The 17822-nt window shown below is 47.7% G+C and overlaps 12 non-coding genes across 12 annotated transcripts; all 12 read right to left on the bottom strand.

Moving 5' to 3' along the window:
* Window positions 1–735: 735 nt before the first annotated feature.
* Window positions 736–926, bottom strand: LOC142715688 (U2 spliceosomal RNA). Its single transcript, XR_012871032.1, has one exon. It is a non-coding gene; the product is annotated as a U2 spliceosomal RNA (small nuclear RNA).
* A 1281-nt stretch (window positions 927–2207) lies between these two features.
* LOC142715686 (U2 spliceosomal RNA) lies at window positions 2208–2398 on the bottom strand. The gene has a single exon (XR_012871031.1). It is a non-coding gene; the product is annotated as a U2 spliceosomal RNA (small nuclear RNA).
* Window positions 2399–3690: 1292 nt separating this feature from the next.
* On the bottom strand, window positions 3691–3881 carry LOC142715685 (U2 spliceosomal RNA). Its single transcript, XR_012871030.1, has one exon. It is a non-coding gene; the product is annotated as a U2 spliceosomal RNA (small nuclear RNA).
* Window positions 3882–5173: 1292 nt separating this feature from the next.
* LOC142715684 (U2 spliceosomal RNA) lies at window positions 5174–5364 on the bottom strand. Its single transcript, XR_012871029.1, has one exon. It is a non-coding gene; the product is annotated as a U2 spliceosomal RNA (small nuclear RNA).
* Window positions 5365–6660: 1296 nt separating this feature from the next.
* On the bottom strand, window positions 6661–6851 carry LOC142715774 (U2 spliceosomal RNA). Its single transcript, XR_012871111.1, has one exon. It is a non-coding gene; the product is annotated as a U2 spliceosomal RNA (small nuclear RNA).
* Window positions 6852–8135: 1284 nt separating this feature from the next.
* LOC142715773 (U2 spliceosomal RNA) lies at window positions 8136–8326 on the bottom strand. Its single transcript, XR_012871110.1, has one exon. It is a non-coding gene; the product is annotated as a U2 spliceosomal RNA (small nuclear RNA).
* Window positions 8327–9598: 1272 nt separating this feature from the next.
* LOC142715683 (U2 spliceosomal RNA) lies at window positions 9599–9789 on the bottom strand. Its single transcript, XR_012871028.1, has one exon. It is a non-coding gene; the product is annotated as a U2 spliceosomal RNA (small nuclear RNA).
* Window positions 9790–11065: 1276 nt separating this feature from the next.
* LOC142715682 (U2 spliceosomal RNA) lies at window positions 11066–11256 on the bottom strand. The gene has a single exon (XR_012871027.1). It is a non-coding gene; the product is annotated as a U2 spliceosomal RNA (small nuclear RNA).
* Window positions 11257–12552: 1296 nt separating this feature from the next.
* Window positions 12553–12743, bottom strand: LOC142715681 (U2 spliceosomal RNA). The gene has a single exon (XR_012871026.1). It is a non-coding gene; the product is annotated as a U2 spliceosomal RNA (small nuclear RNA).
* Window positions 12744–14055: 1312 nt separating this feature from the next.
* LOC142715680 (U2 spliceosomal RNA) lies at window positions 14056–14246 on the bottom strand. The gene has a single exon (XR_012871025.1). It is a non-coding gene; the product is annotated as a U2 spliceosomal RNA (small nuclear RNA).
* A 1304-nt stretch (window positions 14247–15550) lies between these two features.
* Window positions 15551–15741, bottom strand: LOC142715679 (U2 spliceosomal RNA). Its single transcript, XR_012871024.1, has one exon. It is a non-coding gene; the product is annotated as a U2 spliceosomal RNA (small nuclear RNA).
* Window positions 15742–17017: 1276 nt separating this feature from the next.
* Window positions 17018–17208, bottom strand: LOC142715771 (U2 spliceosomal RNA). The gene has a single exon (XR_012871108.1). It is a non-coding gene; the product is annotated as a U2 spliceosomal RNA (small nuclear RNA).
* Window positions 17209–17822: the final 614 nt, after the last annotated feature.

The raw sequence follows: 17822 nt of genomic DNA, 5'->3' as shown, positions 1-17822 counted from the left end.
AGTTGCCTCCAGGAGGCCACAAGAGGGAGACAAGGGACTGCAAAATGGAAAATAGGCATCCACCAACTTTACAGACAACTTCTCCTTGCTCCTACAACCTCCATCCTTGCACAGTTTGTTATTCTTCTAGGTAACATAGTAACAAATCCAAATTGCTGCTCTCTTTGTAGGCAAGCAAGGCTTTGTTGCAACTGCAATTCTTACTTCTTCTTGAAATGTAGGGACGACAGTACATTCCATCACATCCATCTAGTGTACACAGGTAGGTCCATTGTGGCGGGCAGGCGAGCGGGCGGGCTGCTTTATTGGCTGTTTGCTGTTCCCCTACTCCACTCCACTATTTGACTGTTGTGCTGCATCAATCAATCAATCAATCAATCAATCAATCAATCAATCAATCAATCAATTAATCAATCAATCAATCAATCAATCAATCAGTGGCTGGCTCAGGTGCAGCTCTTTAACTTACCTAAAAGGGAGGGCGGAGAGAAGACAAGGAAGGTGAATGAGGTGTTCCAATGTGAAATGCCGGAAACACAGAAACACAGACGACACACAACAAGAGGTGGCAATCTATTCATTAATTGCATTTAATCAATGAGCTCATTATCACTCATGCATTGTCCAACAGGTGTTGAAATAATGGGATTAAAAGGGGAGATCCCTTCAGAAAGACAGAAACAATAGCAAAGACAAAAAACACTTTTGGAATCTGCTTTTAGTCAACACATAAGGAAAGGGTGCACCGGTCCTGGAAATACTGCAATACCAGGTCAATGCGTGGAGTGGACAGAGCAAGCTCTATTTCCATCTCCCTGTTCTAAAAATCCATTTAATATATGGTCCCCAGATAGGGGACGTATCAGATATTAAACTGATAAGAACAGATACTACACTTGATCTTAGCCAAAAGGCCGAGAAGCGATAACCCGAACGGGCCGCGCGTTGCCCGAGCCTGCCCGATACTGCTGTTCAGCCCTTGCAGCGATTCAGCCTACTTCTAGGCAATTCCATGGGGCCCTGCAGGCTCACACACTCACAGCTACACGGGAGGTGAATAAAGGCCGGAGAGGAAGCCAGACAGGATTTGCTTCTTTTGCTTGCACCACAATGCAGTGCTGAAAGAGGAGGAATCTACATAAAAACGCCTTCCTGGCAACGCCCAAATGCCCTGCTGCCATGCAGATAAACACTGGCAGCGGCAGCAAGTGCATGCCCACAGCCACCCCTTGTTCCTTCACACCTTGTATCAGCTGTAATCCAGTCCATGCCAGTGCTGCCTGCTGAGCAGCACTGACCAACACTGCCTGGGCCCAGGCTTTTATCTCTGAGGCCCCATTATGATGTCAGAAAGCTGGCTCTGGAATCCTGAGGGCTCCACTATGACACGTGCAAAGTTCCGTCTGAACTTTATATAAGACGGTGAGGCTCAGTCAGTCACTCAGTGTTGCCTGAGAGGGCAACACTGCAACAGCCGGCCGCCAGGCTGTCTTTTTTTTTGCACAGCTAGTTGCCTCCAGGAGGCCACAAGAGGGAGACAAGGGACTGCAAAATGGAAAATAGGCATCCACCAACTTTACAGACAACTTCTCCTTGCTCCTACAACCTCCATCCTTGCACAGTTTGTTATTCTTCTAGGTAACATAGTAACAAATCCAAATTGCTGCTCTCTTTGTAGGCAAGCAAGGCTTTGTTGCAACTGCAATTCTTACTTCTTCTTGAAATGTAGGGACGACAGTACATTCCATCACATCCATCTAGTGTACACAGGTAGGTCCATTGTGGCGGGCAGGCGAGCGGGCGGGCTGCTTTATTGGCTGTTTGCTGTTCCCCTACTCCACTCCACTATTTGACTGTTGTGCTGCATCAATCAATCAATCAATCAATCAATCAATCAATCAATCAATCAGTGGCTGGCTCAGGTGCAGCTCTTTAACTTACCTAAAAGGGAGGGCGGAGAGAAGACAAGGAAGGTGAATGAGGTGTTCCAATGTGAAATGCCGGAAACACAGAAACACAGACGACACACAACAAGAGGTGGCAATCTATTCATTAATTGCATTTAATCAATGAGCTCATTATCACTCATGCATTGTCCAACAGGTGTTGAAATAATGGGATTAAAAGGGGAGATCCCTTCAGAAAGACAGAAACAATAGCAAAGACAAAAAACACTTTTGGAATCTGCTTTTAGTCAACACATAAGGAAAGGGTGCACCGGTCCTGGAAATACTGCAATACCAGGTCAATGCGTGGAGTGGACAGAGCAAGCTCTATTTCCATCTCCCTGTTCTAAAAATCCATTTAATATATGGTCCCCAGATAGGGGACGTATCAGATATTAAACTGATAAGAACAGATACTACACTTGATCTTAGCCAAAAGGCCGAGAAGCGATAACCCGAACGGGCCGCGCGTTGCCCGAGCCTGCCCGATACTGCTGTTCAGCCCTTGCAGTGATTCAGCCTACTTCTAGGCAATTCCATGGGGCCCTGCAGGCTCACACACTCACAGCTACACGGGAGGTGAATAAAGGCCGGAGAGGAAGCCAGACAGGATTTGCTTCTTTTGCTTGCACCACAATGCAGTGCTGAAAGAGGAGGAATCTACATAAAAACGCCTTCCTGGCAACGCCCAAATGCCCTGCTGCCATGCAGATAAACACTGGCAGCGGCAGCAAGTGCATGCCCACAGCCACCCCTTGTTCCTTCACACCTTGTATCAGCTGTAATCCAGTCCAGTCCAGTGCTGCCTGCTGAGCAGCACTGACCAACACTGCCTGGGCCCAGGCTTTTATCTCTGAGGCCCCATTATGATGTCAGAAAGCTGGCTCTGGAATCCTGAGGGCTCCACTATGACACGTGCAAAGTTCCGTCTGAACTTTATATAAGACGGTGAGGCTCAGTCAGTCACTCAGTGTTGCCTGAGAGGGCAACACTGCAACAGCCGGCCGCCAGGCTGTCTTTTTTTTGCACAGCTAGTTGCCTCCAGGAGGCCACAAGAGGGAGACAAGGGACTGCAAAATGGAAAATAGGCATCCACCAACTTTACAGACAACTTCTCCTTGCTCCTACAACCTCCATCCTTGCACAGTTTGTTATTCTTCTAGGTAACATAGTAACAAATCCAAATTGCTGCTCTCTTTGTAGGCAAGCAAGGCTTTGTTGCAACTGCAATTCTTACTTCTTCTTGAAATGTAGGGACGACAGTACATTCCATCACATCCATCTAGTGTACACAGGTAGGTCCATTGTGGCGGGCAGGCGAGCGGGCGGGCTGCTTTATTGGCTGTTTGCTGTTCCCCTACTCCACTCCACTATTTGACTGTTGTGCTGCATCAATCAATCAATCAATCAATCAATCAATCAATCAATCAATCAATCAATCAATCAGTGGCTGGCTCAGGTGCAGCTCTTTAACTTACCTAAAAGGGAGGGCGGAGAGAAGACAAGGAAGGTGAATGAGGTGTTCCAATGTGAAATGCCGGAAACACAGAAACACAGACGACACACAACAAGAGGTGGCAATCTATTCATTAATTGCATTTAATCAATGAGCTCATTATCACTCATGCATTGTCCAACAGGTGTTGAAATAATGGGATTAAAAGGGGAGATCCCTTCAGAAAGACAGAAACAATAGCAAAGACAAAAAACACTTTTGGAATCTGCTTTTAGTCAACACATAAGGAAAGGGTGCACCGGTCCTGGAAATACTGCAATACCAGGTCAATGCGTGGAGTGGACAGAGCAAGCTCTATTTCCATCTCCCTGTTCTAAAAATCCATTTAATATATGGTCCCCAGATAGGGGACGTATCAGATATTAAACTGATAAGAACAGATACTACACTTGATCTTAGCCAAAAGGCCGAGAAGCGATAACCCGAACGGGCCGCGCGTTGCCCGAGCCTGCCCGATACTGCTGTTCAGCCCTTGCAGCGATTCAGCCTACTTCTAGGCAATTCCATGGGGCCCTGCAGGCTCACACACTCACAGCTACACGGGAGGTGAATAAAGGCCGGAGAGGAAGCCAGACAGGATTTGCTTCTTTTGCTTGCACCACAATGCAGTGCTGAAAGAGGAGGAATCTACATAAAAACGCCTTCCTGGCAACGCCCAAATGCCCTGCTGCCATGCAGATAAACACTGGCAGCGGCAGCAAGTGCATGCCCACAGCCACCCCTTGTTCCTTCACACCTTGTATCAGCTGTAATCCAGTCCAGTCCAGTGCTGCCTGCTGAGCAGCACTGACCAACACTGCCTGGGCCCAGGCTTTTATCTCTGAGGCCCCATTATGATGTCAGAAAGCTGGCTCTGGAATCCTGAGGGCTCCACTATGACACGTGCAAAGTTCCGTCTGAACTTTATATAAGACGGTGAGGCTCAGTCAGTCACTCAGTGTTGCCTGAGAGGGCAACACTGCAACAGCCGGCCGCCAGGCTGTCTTTTTTTTGCACAGCTAGTTGCCTCCAGGAGGCCACAAGTGGGAGACAAGGGACTGCAAAATGGAAAATAGGCATCCACCAACTTTACAGACAACTTCTCCTTGCTCCTACAACCTCCATCCTTGCACAGTTTGTTATTCTTCTAGGTAACATAGTAACAAATCCAAATTGCTGCTCTCTTTGTAGGCAAGCAAGGCTTTGTTGCAACTGCAATTCTTACTTCTTCTTGAAATGTAGGGACGACAGTACATTCCATCACATCCATCTAGTGTACACAGGTAGGTCCATTGTGGCGGGCAGGCGAGCGGGCGGGCTGCTTTATTGGCTGTTTGCTGTTCCCCTACTCCACTCCACTATTTGACTGTTGTGCTGCATCAATCAATCAATCAATCAATCAATCAATCAATCAATCAATCAATCAATCAATCAGTGGCTGGCTCAGGTGCAGCTCTTTAACTTACCTAAAAGGGAGGGCGGAGAGAAGACAAGGAAGGTGAATGAGGTGTTCCAATGTGAAATGCCGGAAACACAGAAACACAGACGACACACAACAAGAGGTGGCAATCTATTCATTAATTGCATTTAATCAATGAGCTCATTATCACTCATGCATTGTCCAACAGGTGTTGAAATAATGGGATTAAAAGGGGAGATCCCTTCAGAAAGACAGAAACAATAGCAAAGACAAAAAACACTTTTGGAATCTGCTTTTAGTCAACACATAAGGAAAGGGTGCACCGGTCCTGGAAATACTGCAATACCAGGTCAATGCGTGGAGTGGACAGAGCAAGCTCTATTTCCATCTCCCTGTTCTAAAAATCCATTTAATATATGGTCCCCAGATAGGGGACGTATCAGATATTAAACTGATAAGAACAGATACTACACTTGATCTTAGCCAAAAGGCCGAGAAGCGATAACCCGAACGGGCCGCGCGTTGCCCGAGCCTGCCCGATACTGCTGTTCAGCCCTTGCAGCGATTCAGCCTACTTCTAGGCAATTCCATGGGGCCCTGCAGGCTCACACACTCACAGCTACACGGGAGGTGAATAAAGGCCGGAGAGGAAGCCAGACAGGATTTGCTTCTTTTGCTTGCACCACAATGCAGTGCTGAAAGAGGAGGAATCTACATAAAAACGCCTTCCTGGCAACGCCCAAATGCCCTGCTGCCATGCAGATAAACACTGGCAGCGGCAGCAAGTGCATGCCCACAGCCACCCCTTGTTCCTTCACACCTTGTATCAGCTGTAATCCAGTCCAGTCCAGTGCTGCCTGCTGAGCAGCACTGACCAACACTGCCTGGGCCCAGGCTTTTATCTCTGAGGCCCCATTATGATGTCAGAAAGCTGGCTCTGGAATCCTGAGGGCTCCACTATGACACGTGCAAAGTTCCGTCTGAACTTTATATAAGACGGTGAGGCTCAGTCAGTCACTCAGTGTTGCCTGAGAGGGCAACACTGCAACAGCCGGCCGCCAGGCAGTCTTTTTTTTGCACAGCTAGTTGCCTCCAGGAGGCCACAAGAGGGAGACAAGGGACTGCAAAATGGAAAATAGGCATCCACCAACTTTACAGACAACTTCTCCTTGCTCCTACAACCTCCATCCTTGCACAGTTTGTTATTCTTCTAGGTAACATAGTAACAAATCCAAATTGCTGCTCTCTTTGTAGGCAAGCAAGGCTTTGTTGCAACTGCAATTCTTACTTCTTCTTGAAATGTAGGGACGACAGTACATTCCATCACATCCATCTAGTGTACACAGGTAGGTCCATTGTGGCGGGCAGGCGAGCGGGCGGGCTGCTTTATTGGCTGTTTGCTGTTCCCCTACTCCACTCCACTATTTGACTGTTGTGCTGCATCAATCAATCAATCAATCAATCAATCAATCAATCAATCAATCAATCAATCAATCAATCAGTGGCTGGCTCAGGTGCAGCTCTTTAACTTACCTAAAAGGGAGGGCGGAGAGAAGACAAGGAAGGTGAATGAGGTGTTCCAATGTGAAATGCCGGAAACACAGAAACACAGACGACACACAACAAGAGGTGGCAATCTATTCATTAATTGCATTTAATCAATGAGCTCATTATCACTCATGCATTGTCCAACAGGTGTTGAAATAATGGGATTAAAAGGGGAGATCCCTTCAGAAAGACAGAAACAATAGCAAAGACAAAAAACACTTTTGGAATCTGCTTTTAGTCAACACATAAGGAAAGGGTGCTCCGGTCCTGGAAATACTGCAATACCAGGTCAATGCGTGGAGTGGACAGAGCAAGCTCTATTTCCATCTCCCTGTTCTAAAAATCCATTTAATATATGGTCCCCAGATAGGGGACGTATCAGATATTAAACTGATAAGAACAGATACTACACTTGATCTTAGCCAAAAGGCCGAGAAGCGATAACCCGAACGGGCCGCGCGTTGCCCGAGCCTGCCCGATACTGCTGTTCAGCCCTTGCAGCGATTCAGCCTACTTCTAGGCAATTCCATGGGGCCCTGCAGGCTCACACACTCACAGCTACACGGGAGGTGAATAAAGGCCGGAGAGGAAGCCAGACAGGATTTGCTTCTTTTGCTTGCACCACAATGCAGTGCTGAAAGAGGAGGAATCTACATAAAAACGCCTTCCTGGCAACGCCCAAATGCCCTGCTGCCATGCAGATAAACACTGGCAGCGGCAGCAAGTGCATGCCCACAGCCACCCCTTGTTCCTTCACACCTTGTATCAGCTGTAATCCAGTCCAGTCCAGTGCTGCCTGCTGAGCAGCACTGACCAACACTGCCTGGGCCCAGGCTTTTATCTCTGAGGCCCCATTATGATGTCAGAAAGCTGGCTCTGGAATCCTGAGGGCTCCACTATGACACGTGCAAAGTTCCGTCTGAACTTTATATAAGACGGTGAGGCTCAGTCAGTCACTCAGTGTTGCCTGAGAGGGCAACACTGCAACAGCCGGCCGCCAGGCTGTCTTTTTTTTGCACAGCTAGTTGCCTCCAGGAGGCCACAAGAGGGAGACAAGGGACTGCAAAATGGAAAATAGGCATCCACCAACTTTACAGACAACTTCTCCTTGCTCCTACAACCTCCATCCTTGCACAGTTTGTTATTCTTCTAGGTAACATAGTAACAAATCCAAATTGCTGCTCTCTTTGTAGGCAAGCAAGGCTTTGTTGCAACTGCAATTCTTACTTCTTCTTGAAATGTAGGGACGACAGTACATTCCATCACATCCATCTAGTGTACACAGGTAGGTCCATTGTGGCGGGCAGGCGAGCGGGCGGGCTGCTTTATTGGCTGTTTGCTGTTCCCCTACTCCACTCCACTATTTGACTGTTGTGCTGCATCAATCAATCAATCAATCAATCAATCAATCAATCAATCAATCAATCAGTGGCTGGCTCAGGTGCAGCTCTTTAACTTACCTAAAAGGGAGGGCGGAGAGAAGACAAGGAAGGTGAATGAGGTGTTCCAATGTGAAATGCCGGAAACACAGAAACACAGACGACACACAACAAGAGGTGGCAATCTATTCATTAATTGCATTTAATCAATGAGCTCATTATCACTCATGCATTGTCCAACAGGTGTTGAAATAATGGGATTAAAAGGGGAGATCCCTTCAGAAAGACAGAAACAATAGCAAAGACAAAAAACACTTTTGGAATCTGCTTTTAGTCAACACATAAGGAAAGGGTGCTCCGGTCCTGGAAATACTGCAATACCAGGTCAATGCGTGGAGTGGACAGAGCAAGCTCTATTTCCATCTCCCTGTTCTAAAAATCCATTTAATATATGGTCCCCAGATAGGGGACGTATCAGATATTAAACTGATAAGAACAGATACTACACTTGATCTTAGCCAAAAGGCCGAGAAGCGATAACCCGAACGGGCCGCGCGTTGCCCGAGCCTGCCCGATACTGCTGTTCAGCCCTTGCAGCGATTCAGCCTACTTCTAGGCAATTCCATGGGGCCCTGCAGGCTCACACACTCACAGCTACACGGGAGGTGAATAAAGGCCGGAGAGGAAGCCAGACAGGATTTGCTTCTTTTGCTTGCACCACAATGCAGTGCTGAAAGAGGAGGAATCTACATAAAAACGCCTTCCTGGCAACGCCCAAATGCCCTGCTGCCATGCAGATAAACACTGGCAGCGGCAGCAAGTGCATGCCCACAGCCACCCCTTGTTCCTTCACACCTTGTATGAGCTGTAATCCAGTCCAGTCCAGTGCTGCCTGCTGAGCAGCACTGACCAACACTGCCTGGGCCCAGGCTTTTATCTCTGAGGCCCCATTATGATGTCAGAAAGCTGGCTCTGGAATCCTGAGGGCTCCACTATGACACGTGCAAAGTTCCGTCTGAACTTTATATAAGACGGTGAGGCTCAGTCAGTCACTCAGTGTTGCCTGAGAGGGCAACACTGCAACAGCCGGCCGCCAGGCTGTCTTTTTTTTGCACAGCTAGTTGCCTCCAGGAGGCCACAAGAGGGAGACAAGGGACTGCAAAATGGAAAATAGGCATCCACCAACTTTACAGACAACTTCTCCTTGCTCCTACAACCTCCATCCTTGCACAGTTTGTTATTCTTCTAGGTAACATAGTAACAAATCCAAATTGCTGCTCTCTTTGTAGGCAAGCAAGGCTTTGTTGCAACTGCAATTCTTACTTCTTCTTGAAATGTAGGGACGACAGTACATTCCATCACATCCATCTAGTGTACACAGGTAGGTCCATTGTGGCGGGCAGGCGAGCGGGCGGGCTGCTTTATTGGCTGTTTGCTGTTCCCCTACTCCACTCCACTATTTGACTGTTGTGCTGCATCAATCAATCAATCAATCAATCAATCAATCAATCAGTGGCTGGCTCAGGTGCAGCTCTTTAACTTACCTAAAAGGGAGGGCGGAGAGAAGACAAGGAAGGTGAATGAGGTGTTCCAATGTGAAATGCCGGAAACACAGAAACACAGACGACACACAACAAGAGGTGGCAATCTATTCATTAATTGCATTTAATCAATGAGCTCATTATCACTCATGCATTGTCCAACAGGTGTTGAAATAATGGGATTAAAAGGGGAGATCCCTTCAGAAAGACAGAAACAATAGCAAAGACAAAAAACACTTTTGGAATCTGCTTTTAGTCAACACATAAGGAAAGGGTGCACCGGTCCTGGAAATACTGCAATACCAGGTCAATGCGTGGAGTGGACAGAGCAAGCTCTATTTCCATCTCCCTGTTCTAAAAATCCATTTAATATATGGTCCCCAGATAGGGGACGTATCAGATATTAAACTGATAAGAACAGATACTACACTTGATCTTAGCCAAAAGGCCGAGAAGCGATAACCCGAACGGGCCGCGCGTTGCCCGAGCCTGCCCGATACTGCTGTTCAGCCCTTGCAGCGATTCAGCCTACTTCTAGGCAATTCCATGGGGCCCTGCAGGCTCACACACTCACAGCTACACGGGAGGTGAATAAAGGCCGGAGAGGAAGCCAGACAGGATTTGCTTCTTTTGCTTGCACCACAATGCAGTGCTGAAAGAGGAGGAATCTACATAAAAACGCCTTCCTGGCAACGCCCAAATGCCCTGCTGCCATGCAGATAAACACTGGCAGCGGCAGCAAGTGCATGCCCACAGCCACCCCTTGTTCCTTCACACCTTGTATGAGCTGTAATCCAGTCCAGTCCAGTGCTGCCTGCTGAGCAGCACTGACCAACACTGCCTGGGCCCAGGCTTTTATCTCTGAGGCCCCATTATGATGTCAGAAAGCTGGCTCTGGAATCCTGAGGGCTCCACTATGACACGTGCAAAGTTCCGTCTGAACTTTATATAAGACGGTGAGGCTCAGTCAGTCACTCAGTGTTGCCTGAGAGGGCAACACTGCAACAGCCGGCCGCCAGGCTGTCTTTTTTTTGCACAGCTAGTTGCCTCCAGGAGGCCACAAGAGGGAGACAAGGGACTGCAAAATGGAAAATAGGCATCCACCAACTTTACAGACAACTTCTCCTTGCTCCTACAACCTCCATCCTTGCACAGTTTGTTATTCTTCTAGGTAACATAGTAACAAATCCAAATTGCTGCTCTCTTTGTAGGCAAGCAAGGCTTTGTTGCAACTGCAATTCTTACTTCTTCTTGAAATGTAGGGACGACAGTACATTCCATCACATCCATCTAGTGTACACAGGTAGGTCCATTGTGGCGGGCAGGCGAGCGGGCGGGCTGCTTTATTGGCTGTTTGCTGTTCCCCTACTCCACTCCACTATTTGACTGTTGTGCTGCATCAATCAATCAATCAATCAATCAATCAATCAATCAATCAGTGGCTGGCTCAGGTGCAGCTCTTTAACTTACCTAAAAGGGAGGGCGGAGAGAAGACAAGGAAGGTGAATGAGGTGTTCCAATGTGAAATGCCGGAAACACAGAAACACAGACGACACACAACAAGAGGTGGCAATCTATTCATTAATTGCATTTAATCAATTAGCTCATTATCACTCATGCATTGTCCAACAGGTGTTGAAATAATGGGATTAAAAGGGGAGATCCCTTCAGAAAGACAGAAACAATAGCAAAGACAAAAAACACTTTTGGAATCTGCTTTTAGTCAACACATAAGGAAAGGGTGCACCGGTCCTGGAAATACTGCAATACCAGGTCAATGCGTGGAGTGGACAGAGCAAGCTCTATTTCCATCTCCCTGTTCTAAAAATCCATTTAATATATGGTCCCCAGATAGGGGACGTATCAGATATTAAACTGATAAGAACAGATACTACACTTGATCTTAGCCAAAAGGCCGAGAAGCGATAACCCGAACGGGCCGCGCGTTGCCCGAGCCTGCCCGATACTGCTGTTCAGCCCTTGCAGCGATTCAGCCTACTTCTAGGCAATTCCATGGGGCCCTGCAGGCTCACACACTCACAGCTACACGGGAGGTGAATAAAGGCCGGAGAGGAAGCCAGACAGGATTTGCTTCTTTTGCTTGCACCACAATGCAGTGCTGAAAGAGGAGGAATCTACATAAAAACGCCTTCCTGGCAACGCCCAAATGCCCTGCTGCCATGCAGATAAACACTGGCAGCGGCAGCAAGTGCATGCCCACAGCCACCCCTTGTTCCTTCACACCTTGTATCAGCTGTAATCCAGTCCAGTCCAGTGCTGCCTGCTGAGCAGCACTGACCAACACTGCCTGGGCCCAGGCTTTTATCTCTGAGGCCCCATTATGATGTCAGAAAGCTGGCTCTGGAATCCTGAGGGCTCCACTATGACACGTGCAAAGTTCCGTCTGAACTTTATATAAGACGGTGAGGCTCAGTCAGTCACTCAGTGTTGCCTGAGAGGGCAACACTGCAACAGCCGGCCGCCAGGCTGTCTTTTTTTTGCACAGCTAGTTGCCTCCAGGAGGCCACAAGAGGGAGACAAGGGACTGCAAAATGGAAAATAGGCATCCACCAACTTTACAGACAACTTCTCCTTGCTCCTACAACCTCCATCCTTGCACAGTTTGTTATTCTTCTAGGTAACATAGTAACAAATCCAAATTGCTGCTCTCTTTGTAGGCAAGCAAGGCTTTGTTGCAACTGCAATTCTTACTTCTTCTTGAAATGTAGGGACGACAGTACATTCCATCACATCCATCTAGTGTACACAGGTAGGTCCATTGTGGCGGGCAGGCGAGCGGGCGGGCTGCTTTATTGGCTGTTTGCTGTTCCCCTACTCCACTCCACTATTTGACTGTTGTGCTGCATCAATCAATCAATCAATCAATCAATCAATCAATCAATCAATCAATCAATCAATCAATCAGTGGCTGGCTCAGGTGCAGCTCTTTAACTTACCTAAAAGGGAGGGCGGAGAGAAGACAAGGAAGGTGAATGAGGTGTTCCAATGTGAAATGCCGGAAACACAGAAACACAGACGACACACAACAAGAGGTGGCAATCTATTCATTAATTGCATTTAATCAATGAGCTCATTATCACTCATGCATTGTCCAACAGGTGTTGAAATAATGGGATTAAAAGGGGAGATCCCTTCAGAAAGACAGAAACAATAGCAAAGACAAAAAACACTTTTGGAATCTGCTTTTAGTCAACACATAAGGAAAGGGTGCACCGGTCCTGGAAATACTGCAATACCAGGTCAATGCGTGGAGTGGACAGAGCAAGCTCTATTTCCATCTCCCTGTTCTAAAAATCCATTTAATATATGGTCCCCAGATAGGGGACGTATCAGATATTAAACTGATAAGAACAGATACTACACTTGATCTTAGCCAAAAGGCCGAGAAGCGATAACCCGAACGGGCCGCGCGTTGCCCGAGCCTGCCCGATACTGCTGTTCAGCCCTTGCAGCGATTCAGCCTACTTCTAGGCAATTCCATGGGGCCCTGCAGGCTCACACACTCACAGCTACACGGGAGGTGAATAAAGGCCGGAGAGGAAGCCAGACAGGATTTGCTTCTTTTGCTTGCACCACAATGCAGTGCTGAAAGAGGAGGAATCTACATAAAAACGCCTTCCTGGCAACGCCCAAATGCCCTGCTGCCATGCAGATAAACACTGGCAGCGGCAGCAAGTGCATGCCCACAGCCACCCCTTGTTCCTTCACACCTTGTATCAGCTGTAATCCAGTCCAGTCCAGTGCTGCCTGCTGAGCAGCACTGACCAACACTGCCTGGGCCCAGGCTTTTATCTCTGAGGCCCGATTATGATGTCAGAAAGCTGGCTCTGGAATCCTGAGGGCTCCACTATGACACGTGCAAAGTTCCGTCTGAACTTTATATAAGACGGTGAGGCTCAGTCAGTCACTCAGTGTTGCCTGAGAGGGCAACACTGCAACAGCCGGCCGCCAGGCTGTCTTTTTTTTGCACAGCTAGTTGCCTCCAGGAGGCCACAAGAGGGAGACAAGGGACTGCAAAATGGAAAATAGGCATCCACCAACTTTACAGACAACTTCTCCTTGCTCCTACAACCTCCATCCTTGCACAGTTTGTTATTCTTCTAGGTAACATAGTAACAAATCCAAATTGCTGCTCTCTTTGTAGGCAAGCAAGGCTTTGTTGCAACTGCAATTCTTACTTCTTCTTGAAATGTAGGGACGACAGTACATTCCATCACATCCATCTAGTGTACACAGGTAGGTCCATTGTGGCGGGCAGGCGAGCGGGCGGGCTGCTTTATTGGCTGTTTGCTGTTCCCCTACTCCACTCCACTATTTGACTGTTGTGCTGCATCAATCAATCAATCAATCAATCAATCAATCAATCAATCAATCAATCAATTAATCAATCAATCAATCAATCAATCAGTGGCTTGCTCAGGTGCAGCTCTTTAACTTACCTAAAAGGGAGGGCGGAGAGAAGACAAGGAAGGTGAATGAGGTGTTCCAATGTGAAATGCCGGAAACAGAGAAACACAGACGACACACAACAAGAGGTGGCAATCTATTCATTAATTGCATTTAATCAATGAGCTCATTATCACTCATGCATTGTCCAACAGGTGTTGAAATAATGGGATTAAAAGGGGAGATCCCTTCAGAAAGACAGAAACAATAGCAAAGACAAAAAACACTTTTGGAATCTGCTTTTAGTCAACACATAAGGAAAGGGTGCACCGGTCCTGGAAATACTGCAATACCAGGTCAATGCGTGGAGTGGACAGAGCAAGCTCTATTTCCATCTCCCTGTTCTAAAAATCCATTTAATATATGGTCCCCAGATAGGGGACGTATCAGATATTAAACTGATAAGAACAGATACTACACTTGATCTTAGCCAAAAGGCCGAGAAGCGATAACCCGAACGGGCCGCGCGTTGCCCGAGCCTGCCCGATACTGCTGTTCAGCCCTTGCAGCGATTCAGCCTACTTCTAGGCAATTCCATGGGGCCCTGCAGGCTCACACACTCACAGCTACACGGGAGGTGAATAAAGGCCGGAGAGGAAGCCAGACAGGATTTGCTTCTTTTGCTTGCACCACAATGCAGTGCTGAAAGAGGAGGAATCTACATAAAAACGCCTTCCTGGCAACGCCCAAATGCCCTGCTGCCATGCAGATAAACACTGGCAGCGGCAGCAAGTGCATGCCCACAGCCACCCCTTGTTCCTTCACACCTTGTATCAGCTGTAATCCAGTCCAGTCCAGTGCTGCCTGCTGAGCAGCACTGACCAACACTGCCTGGGCCCAGGCTTTTATCTCTGAGGCCCCATTATGATGTCAGAAAGCTGGCTCTGGAATCCTGAGGGCTCCACTATGACACGTGCAAAGTTCCGTCTGAACTTTATATAAGACGGTGAGGCTCAGTCAGTCACTCAGTGTTGCCTGAGAGGGCAACACTGCAACAGCCGGCCGCCAGGCTGTCTTTTTTTTGCACAGCTAGTTGCCTCCAGGAGGCCACAAGAGGGAGACAAGGGACTGCAAAATGGAAAATAGGCATCCACCAACTTTACAGACAACTTCTCCTTGCTCCTACAACCTCCATCCTTGCACAGTTTGTTATTCTTCTAGGTAACATAGTAACAAATCCAAATTGCTGCTCTCTTTGTAGGCAAGCAAGGCTTTGTTGCAACTGCAATTCTTACTTCTTCTTGAAATGTAGGGACGACAGTACATTCCATCACATCCATCTAGTGTACACAGGTAGGTCCATTGTGGCGGGCAGGCGAGCGGGCGGGCTGCTTTATTGGCTGTTTGCTGTTCCCCTACTCCACTCCACTATTTGACTGTTGTGCTGCATCAATCAATCAATCAATCAATCAATCAATCAATCAATCAATCAATTAATCAATCAATCAATCAATCAGTGGCTGGCTCAGGTGCAGCTCTTTAACTTACCTAAAAGGGAGGGCGGAGAGAAGACAAGGAAGGTGAATGAGGTGTTCCAATGTGAAATGCCGGAAACACAGAAACACAGACGACACACAACAAGAGGTGGCAATCTATTCATTAATTGCATTTAATCAATGAGCTCATTATCACTCATGCATTGTCCAACAGGTGTTGAAATAATGGGATTAAAAGGGGAGATCCCTTCAGAAAGACAGAAACAATAGCAAAGACAAAAAACACTTTTGGAATCTGCTTTTAGTCAACACATAAGGAAAGGGTGCACCGGTCCTGGAAATACTGCAATACCAGGTCAATGCGTGGAGTGGACAGAGCAAGCTCTATTTCCATCTCCCTGTTCTAAAAATCCATTTAATATATGGTCCCCAGATAGGGGACGTATCAGATATTAAACTGATAAGAACAGATACTACACTTGATCTTAGCCAAAAGGCCGAGAAGCGATAACCCGAACGGGCCGCGCGTTGCCCGAGCCTGCCCGATACTGCTGTTCAGCCCTTGCAGCGATTCAGCCTACTTCTAGGCAATTCCATGGGGCCCTGCAGGCTCACACACTCACAGCTACACGGGAGGTGAATAAAGGCCGGAGAGGAAGCCAGACAGGATTTGCTTCTTTTGCTTGCACCACAATGCAGTGCTGAAAGAGGAGGAATCTACATAAAAACGCCTTCCTGGCAACGCCCAAATGCCCTGCTGCCATGCAGATAAACACTGGCAGCGGCAGCAAGTGCATGCCCACAGCCACCCCTTGTTCCTTCACACCTTGTATCAGCTGTAATCCAGTCCAGTCCAGTGCTGCCTGCTGAGCAGCACTGACCAACACTGCCTGGGCCTAGGCTTTTATCTCTGAGGCCCCATTATGATGTCAGAAAGCTGGCTCTGGAATCCTGAGGGCTCCACTATGACACGTGCAAAGTTCCGTCTGAACTTTATATAAGACGGTGAGGCTCAGTCAGTCACTCAGTGTTGCCTGAGAGGGCAACACTGCAACAGCCGGCCGCCAGGCTGTCTTTTTTTTGCACAGCTAGTTGCCTCCAGGAGGCCACAAGAGGGAGACAAGGGACTGCAAAATGGAAAATAGGCATCCACCAACTTTACAGACAACTTCTCCTTGCTCCTACAACCTCCATCCTTGCACAGTTTGTTATTCTTCTAGGTAACATAGTAACAAATCCAAATTGCTGCTCTCTTTGTAGGCAAGCAAGGCTTTGTTGCAACTGCAATTCTTACTTCTTCTTGAAATGTAGGGACGACAGTACATTCCATCACATCCATCTAGTGTACACAGGTAGGTCCATTGTGGCGGGCAGGCGAGCGGGCGGGCTGCTTTATTGGCTGTTTGCTGTTCCCCTACTCCACTCCACTATTTGACTGTTGTGCTGCATCAATCAATCAATCAATCAATCAATCAATCAATCAATCAGTGGCTGGCTCAGGTGCAGCTCTTTAACTTACCTAAAAGGGAGGGCGGAGAGAAGACAAGGAAGGTGAATGAGGTGTTCCAATGTGAAATGCCGGAAACACAGAAACACAGACGACACACAACAAGAGGTGGCAATCTATTCATTAATTGCATTTAATCAATGAGCTCATTATCACTCATGCATTGTCCAACAGGTGTTGAAATAATGGGATTAAAAGGGGAGATCCCTTCAGAAAGACAGAAACAATAGCAAAGACAAAAAACACTTTTGGAATCTGCTTTTAGTCAACACATAAGGAAAGGGTGCACCGGTCCTGGAAATACTGCAATACCAGGTCAATGCGTGGAGTGGACAGAGCAAGCTCTATTTCCATCTCCCTGTTCTAAAAATCCATTTAATATATGGTCCCCAGATAGGGGACGTATCAGATATTAAACTGATAAGAACAGATACTACACTTGATCTTAGCCAAAAGGCCGAGAAACGATAACCCGAACGGGCCGCGCGTTGCCCGAGCCTGCCCGATACTGCTGTTCAGCCCTTGCAGCGATTCAGCCTACTTCTAGGCAATTCCATGGGGCCCTGCAGGCTCACACACTCACAGCTACACGGGAGGTGAATAAAGGCCGGAGAGGAAGCCAGACAGGATTTGCTTCTTTTGCTTGCACCACAATGCAGTGCTGAAAGAGGAGGAATCTACATAAAAACGCCTTCCTGGCAACGCCCAAATGCCCTGCTGCCATGCAGATAAACACTGGCAGCGGCAGCAAGTGCATGCCCACAGCCACCCCTTGTTCCTTCACACCTTGTATCAGCTGTAATCCAGTCCAGTCCAGTGCTGCCTGCTGAGCAGCACTGACCAACACTGCCTGGGCCCAGGCTTTTATCTCTGAGGCCCCATTATGATGTCAGAAAGCTGGCTCTGGAATCCTGAGGGCTCCACTATGACACGTGCAAAGTTCCGTCTGAACTTTATATAAGACGGTGAGGCTCAGTCAGTCACTCAGTGTTGCCTGAGAGGGCAACACTGCAACAGCCGGCCGCCAGGCTGTCTTTTTTTTGCACAGCTAGTTGCCTCCAGGAGGCCACAAGAGGGAGACAA

The sequence above is a fragment of the Rhinoderma darwinii genome, unplaced genomic scaffold, assembly GCF_050947455.1.
Source record: "Rhinoderma darwinii isolate aRhiDar2 unplaced genomic scaffold, aRhiDar2.hap1 Scaffold_445, whole genome shotgun sequence".
NCBI classification, from domain to species: domain Eukaryota; kingdom Metazoa; phylum Chordata; class Amphibia; order Anura; family Rhinodermatidae; genus Rhinoderma; species Rhinoderma darwinii.
This window is presented reverse-complemented; position numbering and strand designations above follow the sequence as displayed.